We start from the raw sequence: 17,188 nt of genomic DNA, 5'->3' as shown, positions 1-17,188 counted from the left end.
TCACAGCAATGAACGAAAGACAGCAATCCTCACGGCCGATCATTCTTCGTGGGGGAAAGGGATCAAGAGCGAATAGGGATACACGTCAGGGCTAGCCAGTGGGAAGCCAAGTCTAGTAGCGTAAGGGGGTGCGGAGCGACCAGGGGGAGAGGCCAGGGCATTGGTAGCTGTGTTTAACATTGGGCTTCCCCCGGCCTGGAGCCTACTAGACAGTTCTAGCTGGGTACCAGGAGAAGCCGGGCCACACTGTGCCAGCCTAGGGAAGCGGCGGGCAGGGGCTGGGCACCCAAGTCTATGCCCCTTCTTGGTTTTATTTGCTCATGTATGTCCCAGCTCACTTCACCAGCCCTTCCCGGGCCACACCCAACCAATTCGGTAGACCCAGGAGCCACCGCAGCCTGGGCCCGAGCAGGCTGTCCATGACAGTACCAGGCTCGCACCTAGCCCTGTGGCTCCAGGCTCAGGGTGGAGCCCAGCCCCTTCCCACTCCCCCATCGTGAGGCTCAGGGATAGTCAGCACCTAGGCTACGGGCAGCAGACATGCCCCCAGCCACAGAACTCAGGCCTGAGGGCTTGGAGTTTGGAAGGAGGTCTGAGCCACAGGGACCACTTCTTTCCCTGTGGCTCAAGCCACCACTCCAGACCCTGGGTGGGCATGTGTCCAGGAAGCGTGTGACTCGCCCTCGGCTGTCAGGAGACCCAGCAGTGGCTCCCAGGCTCTTGCAGAGCCTTGTCCGGGGTTGGTGCCCAGCACAGATCAGGGACACTGAGCCTCCTCACCATGGCTGCTCCACATGGCCAGGCCCTGGGCTCCCTCCTGCCCACCCTTCTGCTGGGACTCACAGGTAAGTCGTGGGTGCTGCCCAGAGACACCCTCAGAGCCAGCAGAGAGGCCCTCGGGGATTACTAAACCCCACTGCCTTGTGTTGCAGGGGTCTGGGTCCCAGAGGACCTCACTGAGCCCTCTGCCCACCTGCCAGGGAGCTAGTTTGCGTCCCGTCCTCACTGTGGACCTTGTGGGGAAATGAAAGTGATGGGGGGTCAGGAGGACAGGAGGGCAAGAAACTGGGGAAGGACAGGGAGTGAGAAGGAGCCTACCTCCCACCCAGTCTCCGGATGTCGACTCTGGTCCAAGAAGCTAGCAGATCCAGGTCAGAGAGGGCATGAGGGCCGGAGAGACAGAAGGAGAGGACCCCCGAGTGACGGCATCTCTGGTACCATGGGAAGAGTGCAGGACTCTCAGGCAGACAGATCTGCTTAACATCCTTCCTCAGCCCCCAACAGGCTGGGTGACCTTGTGTAAGTCACTAACCCTCTCTGTCTCTGTCTCCTCTTCTGGGGTGAGCTCCTTCACCTTCCGAGGGTCATTTTTCTGGTTTGTGAACATGCCGCTTCGTTCTCTAAGACTTCTGATCAATGTCTTGGGTGTTCAGAGTGATCTGAGGGGGAGGGGAGTCTAGTCCTGCAGTTGTCCTGGGATGACTCTAGGACACAGATGTTGAGCTAGAAGAGGGTGGGCAACGCTGCCTCTGATGGAGAGAGCTCCCCATCCTTGGAGGTGAACAAGCAGAGGGTAGATGCCCAATGAGAGGTGGTCGGATGGATCTGATTAGGCGTGCCAACTGTCCCTGTCCACGGTGGCTCTCTACTTCACACTGATGTCCGAGAGGGAAACCTGAGTCCTCACCACGCATCTCCCCTAAAACCAGAACCATCCACCCGGACGCCCAAGAGAAAAGCCTAGGAGACATTTCCCCATAAGGCACTGTGTCCCCCACACGCTTTCAGCCTGTCACTGAGTCCTGCTGGCTGTATCTGCCACATGGGTCTCCGGTCCCCCAGTCGCTCACCATCCTGGGCCAGGCAGGCCTAGAACACCACCTCTTCGCTGGTGTCCCGGCAACCCTTTCCATCCCCCACACAGCAACCAGTTTCCTTCTAAATGACGCCCATGAGGCCACCTGCCCTTGTGTCCACAATCTCCAGGGGCCTCCAGTGGCCTCCCATCACACTCAGAGTGGAGTCAGGAGCATGGCCTGTCCCACAGGCTCTTCAGAGTCCTACGGATCTCTCAGCCTCTCAAGCCCAGCAAGCTCTTCCTCCTAAGGTATTCTAACCTGCTATTCTCACTTTCTAGAATGTTCATTCCTTGCCCCTTCTCATAGCTGACTCCTATCCATCCCTCAGGTTCAGCTCAAAATGTCACCTCCTCCAGGAAGCCTTCTCCATTCTCTTCTAGAATAAGCCTTCTGGCATTTTTTACCTCTGTACTGCCAGTTTCCCTGAAGTGAGCCCCAGTTTTAACCATGTATTAGCTTGTTTCCTTACCATGTGTTTCATGCTCTCTAAGGCCGGGACCAGACACAGCGCATAGCAAGCCCCCAAGGCCGGACGTGCCACGAGCAGCCCTCACAGGCTGTTGAGCGTGGGATGCGTCCTGCTCTGTGTGGTCACAAGCTCTCTTTCCCAGCTGGAAAGCCCTTCATCTCTCTGACGGGCCCATCTCAGAGGACAACCCCCGAAATCCAGTGCCTTTCAACTGTACCGCTGGCCCCTTCAGCTCCTGGGACTTCAATGTCACCTGGATGAAGGGCAGAGACGAGCATCCAGCCTCGGCTCAGCACCTGGTGACTAACGACAAAGGCAACTATTTCATCACCAGTAAGGTGTGGGTGACACTGGCCCGCCAAGATATCTTACCGGGGCTCACCCGCGAAGTCACCCACAGGACGCTGGAGGAGCCCTGCGGAAGACCATGAACCTCTCCCAAGTGCTCCAAGGTGGGTGGGCAGTAGGTGGAGGAGGGGGATACCATTTCCCCAGCAACGCTGGCTTCCAGAATCTTCTGCCCAGAGCCCCAGTTCCCAACAGGGAGCCTGGAACCCCTCATTGCCGTAGCTGACCACACAGCATAGCTGGTAAAGGCACAGGTTTCAGAGGCCGACCACGTGGGCTGAATCCTGGCCGTACCACTCCACATGTGTGATCTTGGGTGACTTACTGAACCTCTTTGTGCCTCAGTCCCCTCTTAGAACGGGAATAAAAGTAAAACCACCTTGTAGGGTGAGGTGAGGATTAAATGAGTTATTCCTTATAAAGCCCCTAGAACAGTGCCTGGCCCCCAGTACGTTGTTTATGAATGTTTGACTCCAACCTTTATAATGATTTATCATCATTATTACCTTGCTATTATCTTCTGATCTGGCCCCAACCTTCTATTGTAAACATCTTGCTCTATTAATATCACTGTTATCATTTTTAAATTAAAAAAAAAAGTCTTATTTGTTTGGCCAGTAATGAATAGCTACCGTGTGCCAGGCACTGTTGTAGGTGCTGGGGATACGGTAATAACATTAAATTCCTGTCCTTGTGGGCATCCTATTTTAGTCATTCTTAAAATTATATTTCATGAGACGAAATATTTCAAACATACAAAAACTAATATACTAGACACCTAGGTACCCCCTACCCGTATTTAATGAACATTAACATTTCACCTTATTTGCCTTACACTGAGGATACAAGAAAACATTATTTCTAGAAAAAAAAAGTAACGGATGAGAGAGCGAGAGGTCCCGTGGCGGGCTCCTGGGAGAAGGAGCGGGCCGCCGGGCAGCAGTAATTTCAACAGACGCTTCTGTTTGTCTAGTTGGCCCCACCCTGAAGATCTCCACCAAGCCCTCTGGGACACACATCCACGTTCATCAGAGAGTGAATCTCACCTGACACGCGAGCCACTTCTACCCCTCCCACCTACGTCTCACCTGGATGGAGAACAGACACAAGGTCCAGACGGCGGAGTCCCTGCAGGTCACGAGAAACCCAGATGGGACCTACTCTCTGGAGCACACGTGGCAGGCAGAGGCCACCCTGGAGGGGAGCAAGTTTGCCTGCTGGGTGGTCCAGGATGAGCAGCCCCCAGTCCAGGCCAACATCACCTTGCGGGCGCAGGGGTCCAGGCTGGGGAAAGGTGGGTGCGGTCTCTTGCCGGCCCCTCCGGGCTGGGAGGGGCAGACGTGAACACACCAACCATCGGCCTGGGGTGCAGGCAATAGTAGGTCAGGGACTCCGGGCAGCATTGGAGGAAGGTGAAGGAAGGGAGGATGCCCTGGGCTGGTGATAAAACTCTGAGCCATTCACCCCTAAGTTCCCTCCCTCCCCCGCACCCTCACCAAGAAGAAGGAGCAGAACTTCCCTTCTCCAATTCCATAAGCTCCTCAGGTAGGAAGTTCTCTGCCTTGACACTTGACTGCAGGAAATGGCAGAGATTGAGACTGCTGGGTACTCAGACTCTTCCAGGAAGGCTTTTAATCAAAACTGGTTCAGCTGGAAGTTTCTGGGAATCAGTTTTATTTTATTTTATTTTTAAAGATTTTTATGTATTTGAGAGAGAGAGTGAGCAAGAGTGAGAGCACACACCCCCCCGGAAAGAGGCAGAGGGAGAGGGAGAAGCAGGCTCCCCACTGAAAGGGAGCCCCATGCGGGACTCCATCCAAGGGCCTTGGGATCATGACCTGAGCTGAGCCACCCAGGCTCCCCTCCGGGAGTCAATTTTAAAGAGAGGCCAGAATTCTTAACTCCCTTAGCTGGGAAACAGAGTGGGTGCTGCAGCAAGATTCTCCTCTCTACTATTCAGTATTCTCTGTCTCTCTCTCTCTGTGTCCTTTTTCTCTCCTCCAACCCCCTCCTCCTCTTCCTCCTTCTACCCTCCCTTCTCCCCATCCTAATCCTCTCCCTCCTCCCCTCTTGTCCTTTTTGGCCGCAGATGACTTTGTCCACTAGGGGGAGCTGCCTGCTAGCAGTTCAGACCCAGGAGCGCTCGCGGCTTTTCCTGGTCCAGCCCGGATCAGCTTGGGAGAATGACTGGCTTGGGGGTGGGGGTGGGGGTGGAATGTTGGGTGGGAAGAGAAGAGAGTTTTGCGATTGGCCAGGCCTGGGTGAGCCCAGAGCGGACTGACAGCTCTCCGGAGCCCCATGAAGTGGGGAAGCACAGCTCCCTCCAGGAGGTGCTAGCAGCTAGCCGTCTGTGCGCACGGATCGTGGCCCACGCTGCTCCCCGCAAAGGGTGGATGCAGGCGTGGCTGGCGAAACAGCAGGTCCTCCCTCAGGGGCTTTGACCCTGCATCGCGTCTCCCGCGGACAGATCCCGCCTTGATCTGCCTGCTGTAAGAATTCTCGGGGAATGATCCCACTCATCATTCAGTCTCTTGGGGTCCTTTTTGTCTGTTGTCCAGCAGAAATAAGAGAAACGTTCACCCAGTGGGATACACGGATCTGGGTGGAAAACTCCAAACCGGTCTTTTCTCTTCGGAAGCGAGCGTCGTGATTTCTTTCTGACTCACTTCTTCGCTGACTCACTCCGAGCTTTTTCCTCGCTTCCTTCTTGGCCCCCTTCTGTTTGACGTTTGGCTGACACCTGCAGGGCTCTTACTGTGTCCCAGGCGTGCTCGCATGGCTTGGCTGACATGTGACAGAACAGGTAGCAGAGGGGCCAGAGGTCTCAGAGGTCTGAGCTGGGGTCGGAAGGCAGGACGGTCTGTCCACAAATTCACTGTGCTCTTTTGTATTTTTCTCCCCCTTCCTGCCTGAGAATACAGACCTTGGTGTGATCTCACGTCCTCTCTCAAATCTCAATCTTACACGCTCTATTTCTGGTATTTCCTTGTCCCTGAATGGCTCCGCGGTGCATATGGTTCGGTCCCCACAGTGGCACTTGGCCCCCAGGGCCTCCTGCTGCTGGGCTCCCTCTGCTTGCACCTCACCTCTGCGATGGGATCCTCCCTCCTCTGAAGCAGACACTCTGGATCTTGTGTTTGGAGGTGGCCAGACTCTGGAGCTAAGCAGATCGGTGTCCCATCTGAGGGCTGCCACCAGCCATCTGTGCCCTCAGGCAAAGCACTGCCTGTCCTGGGGTCCTCATCTCTGCCCTGACAACTGCGGCACTTGCCTCCTGGAACCTGCCGGGGTGTCCTTTCTTTGACCCCTGCTTGGCAACCGAACAATGGGGCGCACAAAGCGTGCTGTGCCATGACTCTTTGCAGTCCCTGGGGTGCCCAGCCCAAAGCTGGGCTGCAAGAAGCAAAATATTAAAATGACCATTAAGGGACCAACTGTAGAAAAGTAAAGGCAGCCGTGGTGTAACATAAAGAGCCCCTGACCTGAAGTCACAACCCTTGGTTTGGAACGTGAGTTCCGTTTGCTGTGAGGCCTGTGGGCAAGTCACTAACCTCCCTGAGCCTTTTCTTTCTATAACATTAGAAGTACAATTAATAATTTCTCAGATGGTTATTGTGAGCATAGGATGATGTTAAATCATTTATGGAGTGATCATTAGGTGATCACTATATTCTACTCCAGTTCCTTTACCTAATTTATTAACTGAAAATTAAGAACCCTGCCAGTTTGCAGATGGGGAGGTTGGGTCTCCAAGAGCTAACTTGCTCAGGCGCAGCCAGTGGAGGGGCCAGGAATGCAAACTCGAGTTGAGTGTGACCCCAAAGCCTGTGCTCCTAACCTCTTCTCTCTGCCACCTGCTTTTTATATGACCTGGGCTTTGAGCGTGGAGGCGCTATTCCCTTTCTGGGGATGGAAAACAGACCTGAGCCGAGACCGTAGACACAGACCCTGGGGCCAGACTGCCTGGCTAAGAACCCCAGCTCTGCCCCTGACTGTGGAGCATGGACAGGTTCCCTAGCCTGTCTGGGCCTCAGTGTCTTCATCTGTGAAATGGACATAGTAATAGTCCCCGCTCCTAAGACTGCAGCCAGAACCTGGCAAGTTAGCAGAGCTGGACAGCGGAGACCAGCGATTCGGGTGTTTGCAGGGAGGTGGGGGTGGGAGTCAGCCCCGGACACGCTGCTGTCATTGCCTGGCCTCTGATGTCGGCTTCTGACTCCAACTGCTATCAGAATTAACCTTCACACCCTAGGGGGAAGAAGCCATGGGGCTTCTCATGGAGCCGCCGGCATCTGGGTACCTCCGTGCCTTTCACGGGAGGGGTCTCTCCCTGCAGGCCGGAGCGCCCACTCCTATTCCTTGCAAGGCCCCCTCCAGCGATCGGAGCCCGGCGCGAGCATCCGGCTGACCTACGCGTCCTCCGGATTCCCCTCACGTCAGGTTACCGTGACCTGGCTGAAGAAGAACCTCGCGCTCCCCACGTGGCAGACCCACGTCCACGCCAGCGGAGACACGTACAACGTGACCAGCAGAGTGCTCGACCCGCCGCAGGCCGACGACGTGCTCTCCTTTGTCCACTGCCACGTCAATCACAAGTCCACACCGGTGTTCCAGAAGACTATCGGCCTGGACCAGTACCTCCGTGGTAAGGACCTTCTCCCCGCTCAGGTGGGTCCGTGCAGAGGTGGGCTGTGCGTGTCTCTGCCTCAGTTGCCTCCTCCGAGAACGGTACCGCCCTCTCTCGGTTGTGGCAAGGATTCAGCGACCTAAGACCTGTAAAGTGCGTGAGGCAGGCCTCGCTCGTGCTAACCGCTCAGAGGGGCAGTTGCTCCGGCGGCTATGTTCATTCTTACTTGTCCTAGTCACATCACCTCTCTGGACTCAGTTTCCTCATCTGTAAAATGGACAACAGTATCTTCCGGGAATTTCCTGTTTTTATTATTATTTTATACGAAGAGCACGTCAAAGTCTTTTTTTTTTTTTACTGATTTTTTTGTTGTGGTTGATTTTCCTGGCCTGGACCCATGCTTGGCAGGTCTGTAAATTCCATGAGGTCATACACATCATGTCTGGAAGGAATTCTAGCAATCCTCTCCTTGTGTATGACAACGCTAAAGCCCAGAGAAGGCAAGCGAATGGTCCAAGGTTGCACAGCAGGAAAATTAATTCCTTAAATGGGTATAGGACCTTAAAGTTTGCAAAATATTTTCCTCAGCATTTTTGCTATTATCATGGTAATAAAGACATCACGTGACACGAATAAAAATGTTGATATTAACACCTCACATGAGCGTAGCACACAGTAAAGCACATGCGTGTGGGTTGACTTATTAAGTGTGTGCCACTGCCCTATACTGTTCGTCCCATTGGTGATTTACACAAGGACACTGGGGTTCAAAGAGGTAAAGTGTGCCCCAGGTGGTAAAGCCGATGAGTGAGAGAGCTTTCGTATGGATTGGGGCTGCTAGCTGCTCTTTACCGTCTGTGGGATCACCTGCTTAGTTACTTAGGCTCTCCTAGCCTCGGTATCCTTGAGTGTAAAGCAGGACAATGATCATGCAGGGGGTCCTCCTTATCTATTTATTATACAATTTCCTGGAGTCGGGACAAGTGCATAGGAGGCAAAAATAGGAAAATGCAAATATTCACAAATGAATTAATTACTTATAAAATTAGCCCCACTCAACCCCCCACTCCCACTCCCGCTCAACACTGGCTACTTCTCTGCTGGGTTTCCCATCATTGTGGGTGTTTTCATCTGGGTTCCCCTGAGAGCAGAGCCTCAAGCTGGACTGACTGCCGGCGTGTGGGAAATGATCCGCAGAGGCACCGAAGTTGAGATGAGGGATGGCGGACGTCAGACAGGGAAGGCAGGACGCCCAAGAAGGGGTGAGTTGATGAATGGGTGCCCCGGTGGACACCTGAGGCTCAGCACCGCTGGGACCCTCTCAGGAACTAGGTAGACTGTTCCTCAGGATGGTCCCTGGGCGGGGTAGGGGAGTTCGGATATGCCCACATGGTCTGGGTGGCATTTCATGGTTATGGAGAAATCCCAAGGCAGGAAGATGAGGAAAGTGTTGTGGGAGTTGCAGGAGGGACGAAGTACCTCCCAGCATGGCTGCCCTGAGATCAGGCAGCTGGGGGCGGTGGTGTGGAGCCCAGAAACCCTCCGCTCTAGATCAGCGTTGCCTTGCTTGAAGTGTGGCAAGCAAGAGACCACACCGTGCAGAAAGAATCTGCATCCATTGCAAAGGGAAATCGGAGATCTGGCCAAAGTTGTATTTCAAGAAGTTGAGGCCAGTGATGTGGGAAACTGCTGGGATCACAGGCGAAGCCTCTGAGTGCTTCGAGATGGAAAAAGAAGAAAAAGATCCACGGTGCTCATGAGTCCGTGGGCACTTCGAAAGAGGACCCTTGGATTGAAAGAGGCCCCTGTGAAAATTGATAGAACATTCAAATGCTTTCAAATAATTTTTCCATTACGCTTTAATGATGCTGCCACGAATGTGAAATCTGTGGGTACCATAAGGGTCTGTTGGTACTGTCATGTAAGGTTTTGGGAAAAATTAATTCTATCTTCTTCCACTCGCAACACTTGTTCCTTCTAAGAGTTGGTGCATAGTTGTGGTTATATGTTATATTTAATTAAAATATAAATGAAGTAAAATTAGTTTTATCGTTGAAATTTTTTCAAGATGAAATTTCAACCAATGCTTCCATGACAGTGTCTATGAAATTGGGGCCTGTTTTGTGCTGGTTCCTTCTAAGTGGCTTTCTGTTGTTGTTTTCTGATACCAAGTAGGCTTCCATGTTTTGCTCATTTGGTTTTGTGAGGATTCAAGGAGACGTCATATGCGCCACCATTCCATGCGTGGAAGCAGGAATCATCCGCTGTGCCCGGGTGTCTGTCCTCCTGTCACTGCCTGGACACCACACAGCCAGGAGAACTCACTGGCAGCTAGAAGGGGCATCTGAGCCTCTCCCTCCTTTGAGTGGACTTTGGCATCTCCTATGGCCCATAACACTTGCCTGGGGGTACCTTACCCTGGCCTATCCTTCCTGGACATCACCCCAGTTAGGAGGCTTGAGTCCTCCCTTCTCAGGGTCCCCCTCTTTGCTTGGGAATAATCCCTGCCTGTGTGCTAAAAGGGGAATGCTGAGTACAGATAGAGACCTTCTGGGGTGTGGGCCTGACTTGCTATCCACACATTAAGCAGCACTGACAGAATTCTGTCGGGCTGGGTGGGTTGATCAGATGCCCTTTGTTCCTTCTATGTCTCCACCTAAGGAGTTATTCTCTCTATCCAAGATCAAGGGGTGAAATCTGTCTTGACTAGACTCATGAGACATGATCTGACCTTGGACAATTGCATGATTGAAGAATTTTGGAGACAGAGGGAAAGTGACTCACACAAGCTCTTGCATTTGACGGTGGTGTTAGTGCAGGGACCACAGTCTGGGTCTCTCTATGGTTAGACTGTACCATGCTGTGTGTTCATTGACTTCTACTGAAATACATGACATTTTATAGTATCTAACATCTTCCACATCTTCCTCAGTATGAATACATTCTACTGCACAGCTGAAAATCAGTTGAAAAGGATTATAGAAGTTGTTAGATCATAATTTCAGAAGCTGGGATCACAAATGCATATAGCCTTAAAGTTGGGGTGTCAGACCAGCATGATGTTTGTAAAACATGCTGTGTCTGGCGTAATCCCAGCTGTGCCCCTTGTGACCTTGGGCAAGTTACTGAACTTCTCCAAACCCTAGTTCCTTCCTATGTAAAATCTCATAACTGTGTAGAGTCTGTGACTCTTCACATCTTATTATCAAGTCAGAGAATGAGGCAACTGACTTGTAGGTTCTTAAATAGAATTTAATGTCTATCTTTGCATCTTTTGTAGTGAAAGTGGAAAAAAACAGAGAGAGAGAGGGAGAGATTTGGATGGATTTCTTCAATCCTATCGTTCTTTCATCCATGCATTCCTCCATCCAACAATGCATCAGGCATGCGCTCACTCAGTGCACTCTCTCATTCAGCCGTGCATTTACTCGTGCACGCACCTTTTAACTGATACCTGGATCCTCCTCTGGGGGGGGGGGTTCTGAGCAGATGACCCATCTTCAAGGAGGTCCCCGGCTCCCACAGTGGATTTCCTATAGTCATTCTCTGCTTTCTCTGGAATGTGTCAGTTCCCCCTACAGTGACAGTGTCCCAGTCTTCACCCTCCTCGGACTTGGTGGCCATTACCTGCCACGTGCAGAGATTCCATCCACAGAGTGTGCATCTCACCTGGAGAGAGAACTGTCATATCTTCAAGGGAGCCGAGGAACTCACATCCAAGCAGAATAGCGATGGGACCTACACCTTGGAAAGCTTGCATTTGGTGAATGTGTCGGGGCAGGGATATGAGCAGGTCCTCACCTGCAAGGTGCAGCATGAGGCACAACCTCCCATCCAGGCCAACCTCATACTGCCCACAGCAGCCCACGGCACATACAAGCCCATTGGAAGTTCAGGTAAGCTCATCTCTACTGCTCTGTGCTACTGGGTCAGCCTTGTCTCCTGAGTGGAGTGAGGTATTTAAACTCAGAGTCCCATTTGCTGTCTCCTTCTGCCCATTGGTACATAGGTCCAGGGACACCTGTCCTTATCTTTGTGGCTCTCCTTCTGGGCTTCAAGGTGCTGCTGGTGATGAGTTCCATAGTCACCTACATCTGTAGGCAGCAGAACCTGTAACAGGTGAGTTGGAAGCAGGCCTTAGTACATAGAGAGAGAGGTCCTGTCACCGTCATGGGCTGGCCAGAGGAGTCCAGGGTGAGCCCACTATTTCACACAGCCACAAGGAAAGGTTGAGAACACGGTCGTTTTCTCTAAAAGTCTGTTGGAGATCTCAGAGGCTTCCAGCTCTCATGCATCCTGCAGTGCCCTGGGGTTTGAAGGTTTTTAAATGCAGTCCCTTGAAATCCTGGGTGGGGGTCCAAGATGTGGAGGTGGGATGAAGGTCAAAGCTTTGAGCTCCAGACTCCAAAGAGTGCCCCCATATGCAGTTATTTATGTCAGTTTTCATAGGACTTATTTTTGGAATGAATAAGGAAAGCATTACTAGAATCTACTAGTGGAGCCCATCGAAGGACTGGGAGGCTCTAACTCGCGGCAAAGATGAACATGGGGGTGGGAGAATTCAGAACTGAGATAGAGGGGCTGGGGTGTAGTGAGTAAGGATCTTTTTTCTGATCTGCACCATGATTCCAGGCATGCAGAGTGCCTGCCACATAGTAGATGCTCAATGAATAAGTGAATGAATGAATGAATGATTTTCCCGACTGCACCTGCATGCCTTGTAATACATTGCCTCCAGCCCTGTCCAAGAGGCTCACGTGGGGGGAGAAGCTACCGCCCCCACTTCTACCCTAAACATGCTCCCTTTGCTCACACCCTCTGATGTTGCTTCTCTCTGGGCTTCAGAGCTGAGTCAAGGATGGACTTCGGTCCAAGGGACCTGGGGATGTCTGGACCCTGATGCCCTGAGCTTCAACCCGGCGCTGCCTCTGCCCAAAAGGGAATCAAGTGGGTCAAGGAAACAAGGTTTCCATTCTGCTCCTGATCAGGAACAACCCTTAATTTTCAGAGCACATTTTACTTGTATTTTTTAAGTGTTAATTCCAGTTAGTGAACACACAGTGTTATATTAGTTTCAGGTGCACAATATAGTGATTCAGCAATTCCAGACATTCCTCAGTGCCCATCCTGACAGGTGTGCTCTTAATCCCCATCACCTAGTTCACCCATTCCCCCTCCCACCTCCCCTCGGGTAAACAAGAGTTTGTTCTCTATAGTTAAGAGTCTGTTTCTTGGTTTGACTCTTTTTTATTTCCTTCGTTCATTTGTTGTATTTCTTCAGTTATACATATAAGTGAAATAAAATGGTATTTGTCTTTCTCTGACTGCTTATTTCACTTAGCATTATACCCTCTAGTTCCATCCATGTTTTGGCAAATGGGAAGATTTCATTCTTTTCTATGGCAGAGTAATATTCCATTATATATATAAAAAGAAGAGGTGATGTGTGTGTGTGTGTGTGTGTATATATATATATACATTTGTATACCCTTTATCCATATATCCATATGTATCCTTTATCTATTTATCTATGATGGACACTTGGCCTGCTTCCATAATTTGAATGAGCATATCTTATTTTTATACAGAGCTTTCGCAAGTATGATTTTATTTTGACACCTACATATTTTGAAATCACTATGTGGAATAAGCATTTTTTGGTTCTGAAATTTATGAGAAATATATTTTAAAAAATCCTTGGTCCTACCATTCTAATTTTGCAAAATATTGACATTTTGCCATTATAATCTTCTGTTTCTTTTAAAACCACTGCTCTGAATTTGGTGTTTATAATTCTCAAATTTGATTTTATAATTTTACCACATACTATAAGCCCTTAAGCAATAGGCAATACTACTTTGCATGTTTTAAATTTTATGTAAATGTTGTTATATGTATACAGCATTCTGGAACTTTTATTTTTATGCTCAACACAGTTTGTGGGATTTCTTCATGTTGCTGTATGTAGCTCCATTTTATCAATTTTCCACGACTCTGTAGCTGTCTGTTATAAGAACATGCTACAACTTAGGGAATCTGCTCAGGATGGTATGAAAGCTTCATCAGCTGTTTGGGTAATACAGCTTTGTCACCAGCGTTTTTCTCGCTGTTTCCATGGGCTCACATGGGAGCGTGCCTTTAGCTCCTCTGCTGTGGTCCACGCTGCAACAGATTTAGTATCCTTTGGGAGCTTTTGTAATATAAAAAAAAAAGCTTTTTAATTTTTGATGAAGTTTTGCTCTTTCCATTTTACCTTTGATCTAGCTTTATTCTTCTGAGCTGTGTGTGTGTGTGTGTGTGTGTGTGTGTGTCTGTGTATGTCTGTGCATGTGTTATAAATGGTAGGGATCTTATATTTTTTTCTCCCATTGGGATAAATTATCCAGGACTCCCTGATCGGCACAGCCGCCTTTGCCGTACAGCAAATGATTCCATAAATGTGTGGGTCTTTTCATGAGGTCTTATTGCTGTTGAGCTACTTCTCTCTCTCTGCCAAACTGCCCTGCCTTATAAGTCATGGCGATGAGAGTACAGCACAGGGGACTACGGTCAACAGTATGGAATAATGTCGCATGGTGACGAAGGGTGATTACACTTACTGTCGTCGTGAGCATTGCAGAATGCATAGAACTTTCAAATTACTATGTTGTGCATTTAAAACCAATACAGCACTGTATGACAACTTTAATAATAAAAATTTTAAAAAATATTTTAAAAATAAAATTTGCCTTTGCATGGAAAAAGAAATAGACCCATACATAATACGTATTTGCCCAAGTGATTTTTGACAAAGGTACCAAAGCAGTTCAATGTGGAAAGGATCGTCTTCTCAACAAATGGTCATGAAACAATTAGATACTCATATGTTAAAAAAAAGAAGAATCTTGGGGCGCCTGGGTGGCACAGCGGTTAAGCGTCTGCCTTCGGCTCAGGGCGTGATCCCGGCGTTATGGGATCGAGCCCCACATCGGGCTCTTCCGCTATGAGCCTGCTTCTTCCTCTCCCACTCCCCCTGCTTGTGTTCCCTCTCTCGCTGGCTGTCTCTATCTCTGTCAAATAAATAAAATCTTTAAAAAAAAAAAAGAAGAATCTTGACTATTTCCTTATATACGAAATTTAATATTGTCTTAAAATAATATTACCTAATATTAATATTACTGAAAAACATATACAAAAATACGAAGAACAAATTAATATGATCAGATGGATCATAGACCTAAATTTAAAAACTGAAATGATAAAGATTCTAGAAGAAACCATGGAGAAAAAAACCTCAAGAAAACTAAATCTTTTTGGCCTTGGGTTAGCAGAGACTTTGTAGATAAGACAGGGGAAACACAATCTATAAAGGAAAGCATTGATCCGTTTGAGTTCATGAAACTTTAAAACTTTTCTTCTTCAAAAGATACTGTTAGGGACGCCTGGGGGGCCCAGATGGTTAAGCTTCTGCCTTCGGCTCAGGTCATGATCCCAGGGTCCTGGGATCGAGCCCCACATCGGGCTCCCTGCTCAGCAGGGAGTCTGCTTCTCCCTTTCCCTCTGCCTGCTGCTTCCCCTGCTTGTGCTCTCTCTGTGTCAAATAAATAAATAAATAACATTTTTTAAAAAGATACTGTTAATAAAAAGAAAGGGAAGGTTACCGACTAGGAGAAAATATTTGCCAAGCGAAAACTAACAAAGGACTTTCATCTGGGACAGTCACCCGTTTGTGCCAATCAGGTTTATAATCTGTGGTTTCTTTCAGGCTGAAATGTCAGAAAGAAGTGATTGCGGCCCGGACCCGATGGCCCACAAGCATAAAGCATTTACTGTCCGGCCCTCTAAGAAAAAGTTTGCCAATGCCTGAGAGAATGTTTAAAGAACTCTAACAACAAAATAGCAAGAAGACGGACAATCACATTTTTTATGTGAATGAAAGATTTGATCAGCGTTCCATCGAAGAACATATATGAGCATCAGTGAAAGTTTTGCTAATGCAAAAAAAAATATTTTTTTTTAACTGCTCTGTCCTAATTAGAACAGCTTTATAATAAGTTTCAGTCTCTCTTTTGGGCAAAACTTCCCACCTCGTCTTGTTGCTCAGAACTGCTATGGCTCTCCTTGGCCCAGATGCATTTTAGAATCACTTTGCCAGCTTTCATTAAAAACCCTTTTACAATTATGATTCGATTGCACTGACTTTGTATATTCATGTGGGCAAATTGATATCTTTCTGGTACTAAGTTTTGCCACTCGCAGATAAGAGGTGTCTTCGGTTTTCTTTGATGACTTTCAGTTCACTAGTCCACAGGGCTTTTTGGTCCCATCATGGTCTTATGCATCCCTACTTAGAGCTATCTTTAACACCTTCCAGTGTGTGGAATCTTTAAGAATTATTATTACTGTTTGCAGGGGGTTTAGGACATAAGAATGTAATTGAGTTTTGAGCATTGATTTTATATCCGGCAAGCTTATCACACTCAGACGGGTGCTCATAGTATAGACATTCTCTTCTTTGTAACCCTCACAACATAATCGACTCACCTAGATTAGTTTTTACACTCATTAAAGTGACATATGCACACGCTTCAACAGGTAAATAGTTCTATACCTTCTACATATGAAAACTGGAGTCTCCCGACCTCCCGCTATTTTCCACCTCCCAGAGGCAAGCATTTTCCACTCCTTTAATTGATCATTTTTAATTGATTCTTCTAGATTCTAAAGCCAGATCTCACACACCACGCCTATATCGTCTCTTCTTGACTTCTCACCCATAGGCACGATTCACTGACTTCCCACTCTGGATGATGGGGACGTAACGCTTTATTACTATGGACCCCACACCACCTGTGTGTATTTCTACTCCCCCACCCTAATATTTTAATTTTAGATAATGTCATAGTTAGTATCCACATTATAATGACAGTGACGTTGTGTTTTATAGCTCAGTCCTTTTTTTTCTTTCAAGATTTTATTTAAATGAAAGTTAGTTCACATACAATGTAGTATTAGTTTCAGGGGTAGAATTTAGTGATTCATCAGGAACATATAACACCCAGTGCTTATTACATCAAGTGTCTCAACCTTGTAACATTCCCAGCTTTTGTTTGCGTCCATCTGCTGGCGTGTAGTTTGGGTAACCACCACCATACTCAGGGTACAGAACAGTTTCACGGCCACAGAGCTTCCCTTGTGCTCGCCTCTCGTAGCGACGGCCGGCCCCACCACCCAAACCGCTGGCCCATGCCGATCTGTTCTCTACAACTTTGAGAATGTTGTGTAAGTGGAGTCACGCGGTATGACACATTCTGAGATTGATTTTGTTCACTGCGCATAAGGCCTTTGGAAACTGACAAGCTGTGCACACGTAGGTAAGTTACTCCTTTTCCTTACTGAGTAGTATTTCCCGGTACGAACGCACCACAGTTTGTTCAACCATTCACCTATCACTGGGTACTTTGGGTGCTTCCAGGGTGTTGGCACAGCAAAGAGAGCTCATCTACACATTCACACCAGGTTTATGTGAGGCTGTAGCCTTCATTACACTCAGATGAGTGCCTGGGAGTGTGCTCTCTGGGACATAGAATCCACTTTCTCTCTTGAAAAAGAGAAGAAATGATGTAAGCACATACAACTTCCTTTTTATATTAAAGTGATCTCTACACTGAATGTAGGGCTTGAACCCACAACCCCGATCTAAAGAGTCACACAATCCACTGACTGAGCCAGCCAGGCACCCCAAACACATACTACTTCTGAGGGCCATGCTGCACTGTGCACTTGGGCAAAGTTTTACCATTTCCATCAACAAAGGGTTGGAATAGGGAGTCATATCTGGAGCAGACTACTTTCAATACCAAAGTTTTGCAGACCCTGGCGTACCTGTTCCTTCTTCCAGCTGAG

Source organism: Ursus arctos, unplaced genomic scaffold (assembly GCF_023065955.2).
Source record: "Ursus arctos isolate Adak ecotype North America unplaced genomic scaffold, UrsArc2.0 scaffold_16, whole genome shotgun sequence".
In the NCBI taxonomy this organism is placed as follows: Eukaryota; Metazoa; Chordata; class Mammalia; order Carnivora; family Ursidae; genus Ursus; species Ursus arctos.
This window is presented reverse-complemented; position numbering follows the sequence as displayed.